We start from the raw sequence: 5,461 nt of genomic DNA, 5'->3' as shown, positions 1-5,461 counted from the left end.
TAATAATCCCAAAGGTATTTGGCTGGAGGGAGGGACCTTCACACCTCTGTCAAAATGGTGGAGAGCAGGAAGAGTGTGGGCATTGTTTCGAGTGTATAAGCCAAGACTTCAGCCAGGACGTCACACTCTCTGATTTACCTATTGTCTTTTGTCTTTCTTGTTTGTCTACATTCAGGAGATATTTTTTTCTTGCAATGCACCTATTAAAACGGACAAAGAACTTCTAGGAATGTACTTTGTGACTATGTTGTCTCTACAGTTGTCAAAACAAGTTTAAAAATAGTTTGACAAAATAATAGAATAGTACATCAAACAAGAGGAAGTCCTCTGTGAAGGAATTCATGTTCTTCTCTTTGTAGAAAAACACCTAGTCAGCGGACATGTATGTGTTTGAGACTGTGTGTGATGTACAACAGGGTTAGGTGTTCACCGCTGGAAGTTCCCCCATTGACCCTTGACCCTTATGAGTCAAAAACCTGTTTGTGTTTCCAAATGATCCCTCCTCGTTTGCTCTTATCTCTTGCCTGGTGGAGGGGGGAGGGCTGCAGGGGAAGTAGGGGTTTCAGCCAAAGGCAAGGAGTCTTCTCAGGCTATGAAACCTCATCTGTCCCCTCCTCCTTCATCCATCTAGGCTCTTAACTTTCACCCCTGACCCTGTCACACCCTCCTCTGGGTTCCAGCAAAAAAAAAAAAGGAGATTAGGGAAATCGACAGGCTAGAGGGGATTACTGTAGCCCTTTTCATCTCGGCCTGTGCTCACAGTTGACACAGTCTGTTAGCAGTACTTCAACTTAATCTGAGTGCAGTTTACTTTTTAGTTTGTGTACTTATGTAAGCCGTGGTTTATACATAGACTTAATTGTAGCAAAGTCCACAGAAATAACAGAAGCCGTCAGTTCCGTGTGCCTTAGGCAACGTACTTACCATATACACCACTTGTATTAATAAACACGCACAGCCACATGCAGCACACATGTGATTGAATGGCCTAGCTGAAGGAAATGTTGACATGTATTTGTTACTTTCTGTCAACATCATAGGCTGTGTGTGATGTTCAGTGTGCTGTCTATGCAGAAACATCAAACCCAGACAGGAAGTGGAGAGCCCCAACAGGAAGTCGGTGGATTGAGTGACATGTGGGTTATGGTGGTGCCTCGGCCCAGTTCAAATGTTGCACTTACCACTTTTCTGCCAAAGTTTCTCTAGCTTTTGAACCGTTTCTGTTCAGGATTCTTGGTGCAATCTATCAAACCTGTCACCATGTTCAACAATTTTGAATAACATAATTGTAATCAAGGATGCATAATCAACAGGGTTTTGAACAATGCCCAAGGAAGTCTACAGTAGCTAGAGGATTGTGGTTCCCTTGATTAGCTGCAAGCATTAGTCCTGTTATAACAGATATTTGCTTTTATCCATAAACCAGGTAGAGGCCATCTACGATGAAACAGAAGACTATCATATGGCATCTTGGATCTTCATCATCTCTTTCAAACTTGTAGAATAAGACGTGCCCAGTGAGGAAGGTAAGTTAATCAACTGCAAACTGACTCTTTGGGTTTTTGAACAACTTACTTTTGGTTGAAATGCTTCAAACTGTTTAAAATCAAGTATGAAAACTAGAACGGAACCCCTTCTATGTTGTTTGAATAAAAAAAAGAATGTGATACAATTTCCCAGCCAGGCTTATATAACTTTGTATTGCTTAAATGACACATAGGTAAAAAGTGAAGGTAGTAGGGTCGTTTATAAGTGAATTGATTGATTATTATCTTAAAAGTATACTGTATTCTCCCTTTTTTAGCACAGCATCAAATTTCAGACACACCTGTGCCTCTGTATGATAGTTAAGTCCTTCTTCCATCCTCCTCCTTCTCAGTCTCCTTCTTCTGTCTTCCTTTTAGCCCGGTGAAGCGCCCCTGAATTGCCTTGCCTCTCGGAGCCTGGCAGCAAGTCAAAACTATGTGCTCGACCCTTAAGAAGCACGTCTGCTACCCGTTAAGCCGTTTAGCTCCTAATACCAACAACAAACACTCTTTCTGTGCTGGCCCTGGGCATGGAGCACAGTGCGCTGCCTGTGAGAGAGGTCAGACAACTCTATAATCGGACTTTACCCATCTGCCCTCTGCTCTCCCACACTGAGCGGCAGGTTGGGCTCCTCGGCAGGGGACTAAGTGGGACACGGGGACACAGATGCCCATTGACACTGCACCATTCACAGAGCTTAAGCCCTAGCATAACCACCAAGTGATCTCACAATGAGCAAATCATTTAATGATGTGGTATTTGTGTGTTTTGCTTTTGTGTGTGTGTACTGTATGTGGTTAGCACTTGTGAGTAGGAGTGACTGTACGGGTGTGTGAGCGCCGGTGTTATGAACATTCATAATTGTGTGTGGAGCGGTGTGTATATTTATGAAGTGCTAGTTCAGACATTTAATTTGCCACAGCCTAGTGAATGTGCAGAGAGGCGTCTCAGTAGATGTTTGCTGTCACCACTCTCCCCCCCTCTCTGCCTCCCAGCATTCCTTCTCCACCAGTCTCCCATCCTCTGTACTTGTCTTCCAGATCCCTCCCTCATCCCTGCCCCCGCTCCCCTGTTCCTGCACCCCATGCTGGGCTAATTTTAGAGCTTCTTCCCTGGCTCCCAGAATCCAGATGGAAGTGTTTCTCCACCCCTGCCTGGCTGAGGAGCATCTTTCATGGATGTGCTCCACAGAGCGTTCCAACACTCCTTCGGGGCATGTTAAAGGTGTGCTGGAGGGGAGAGAAGGTGGAGCACTGCGGAAGGTGGGGGTTGAGGCAGGTTAGCTCAGAGCTCAATGCTCTTTAACCATACCAAGGTGCCATGGTAACAGGACACTTCTTCTCCGATGGGTGATTTTCTTTTCCCGATGTTTTTGTTTTCCCCCCATCTACCATTCACCTTACTCACTGGAAGAGTGCTGTTCTCAGGAGTGTAAGCTTGCAGGTGATTGGCTAAACAGAGTCCCTGGTGGTCTATTAGCAGTTAGAGGGTACACCAAATAGTGTGATGAACACAGTTAGAGACAGCTTTCTGTCAGACAAACTGAAATGAGGCAAACACAGCTGCACAAACATGCTAGGGTGTCAGCATTAAATGTAGTTCTACAGAGTAAGGTGAGATAATGCAATTTAACCCATGTTGTGTGTATTTATGGAGAATAATTAATCCATGGAGCTGTGAGTTTTTAGTGTGTAACCATCAGTTGTCAATAAAGAAAATCTGAATTTTCCAAATGAATTCCTTGATTACCTACGACAAGAACAAGTCTCTGTACCCAATATCTGTTTTGGGTGACATTGAATTCCAAACACACTTTGTTTTGATGATTTAGATCTATGAGCTGAGTTTTGTCTGATAAAATATTTGGCCCAGATTTTTTCACTTTAGAATAGTTGTAAAACACATGGACAAAGGCAAACACATTCTGGTACGCTCTGGTACAAAGGCATCTTGCAGATGTATTACTTTCAGTGAGTTTAGTTTGTCTTCTGTTTGATGTAAGCTAACACAGAAAGGCTATGCCCCTCAAAACAGAGAAGAAAAATGTGATGCTTTCCTCAAATTGAGCCTCTTCTCGTTTGTCTCACAAACTGTGATTGTAATTGGAAGTGTTCTACCAGCAGACAACAATGATCTCAATGACCGCAGTGCTGCCTATAAAAAGCAGCAGCAGCAAGTTACAAAACAAACTGGGCAACGTCTCACTTTGTCGTCTGTCCACATGGATTTGCTTTCTTGTTGTTGTTTTTGTCCTAGCTTTTGGGCAAAATCCTTACATGTAGGCGTTCATTCAACTGCTCTAACAAGCCTACTGGGGCATGAGCTGAGCTTTCTGCGGGACATGAATCGGACCTGGCCAAGGGCACAAATCACAGCGATGGAAGAAGAGAGACCCTGACAGCAGAGGGCTGCGGCTCAGCTTCCTCCCTCCTCCCCTTTGCTCCTTGGTGGATTTCTGCTTTTCCTGCTCTCTGTGCTCTCTGTGCAGAGCTCTGTTGGCTTGTTACAATTAATCTCCATGCACGACGCGGGAAGAGGACAGTTGTTTCTCTTGCCTGGACTGCTCTGAGCTGTGCTGAGAACTGGTGGGTCAGCCTGTGTGTGTGTGTGTGTGTGTGTGTGTGTGTGTGTGTGTGTGTGTGTGTGTGTGTGTGTGTGTGTGTGTGTGTGTGTGTGTGTGTGTGTGTGTGTGTGTGTGTGTGTGTGTGTGTGTGTGTGTGTGTGTGTGTGTGTGTGTGTGTGTGTGTGTGTGTGTGTGTGTGTGTGTGTGTGTGTGTGTGTGTGTGTGTCGTTTTTTGGACGTAGCAGGGATGTGATTCATCATGTGGTGGTCAGGCGGACTCAACAGGCATAACCACAGCCAGCCACACCAGGCCATCTGAGACCATGCAGCGCTCAGGCATGGTTGCTCACTACACACAGCCTCACTCTGAACACCCCGGGGAGGCTGCAGAGGTGGCGTGTGAAACACACACCAGGGAGAGACTGGAGGCGGCATGAGTTCATATTTGTGCGTGTTAATGTGAGTGTGCATTAACTGTAAGCATGTGCAAATGTGTTTCCTAAAAGATGCATGCTTGTCAGCGTTCTGGAGGTATAGAGCACAATATATTAGAGAGAAAATCTGAGAAAGCATGTCTTTCTTTCCGTGGCTTGCCTGTGGAGAAAGTTTACGGCTGTGGCTGAGGCCTCAGGTTCCTGAGGGAGGAGGCTGTATTTCTATCCTCTCTCCTTGTCCACGTGTCTCTTTCTCCCTATGGATAGAGCTGAAGGACATGTCACCACAACATGGCACTGGATAAGACAAGCCCACCTCTCTCTCTCCCTCCCTCCTTCCTCCCCCCTCTGCCTCCTAACTTCCTCTCCCCACACACTCTCTCTTTTTTCAATCGGTCCCCGCAAACACAAACACATAAACAAACTCAATTAGCTAATGACACTGGCCCCGCCATTGGGTGGTCCTAATTAACGTTTACTGGCTGCCTGATGTCAGCTCTCAGGCAGTGATTAATAACTAACCCCCTACCAGTACACACACACACACACACACACACACACACACACACGCACACACACGCACGCATGCACGCGCACACACGCACACACACACACACACACACACACACACACACACACACAGATATTCACTCACACTAACACAACATGCAGGCAGTACGCGCAGAGGTGAGGGGTGCTGCTTTTCTTATTATGATATTACCATGCAACTGTTTAAGACTCAACATGTGCCAGTTGGCCGCAAACCAATCCTGTTAAAAAAATTAGTTGACAAGCAGTCCTGAGAGGTAGAAGCTGTAATATGATCATCAAATCCTCCGTGCTGTAAAACAGATTAGAGCCTGAGTGGAGCACGGTGGAGGAGAAGGAGGCTCACTCCAAACATTGGGAGCCAGCAGACGGTGTGCGAACAGGCCTT

Source organism: Pseudochaenichthys georgianus, chromosome 9, assembly GCF_902827115.2.
Source record: "Pseudochaenichthys georgianus chromosome 9, fPseGeo1.2, whole genome shotgun sequence".
NCBI lineage: Eukaryota > Metazoa > Chordata > Actinopteri > Perciformes > Channichthyidae > Pseudochaenichthys > Pseudochaenichthys georgianus.
This window is presented reverse-complemented; position numbering follows the sequence as displayed.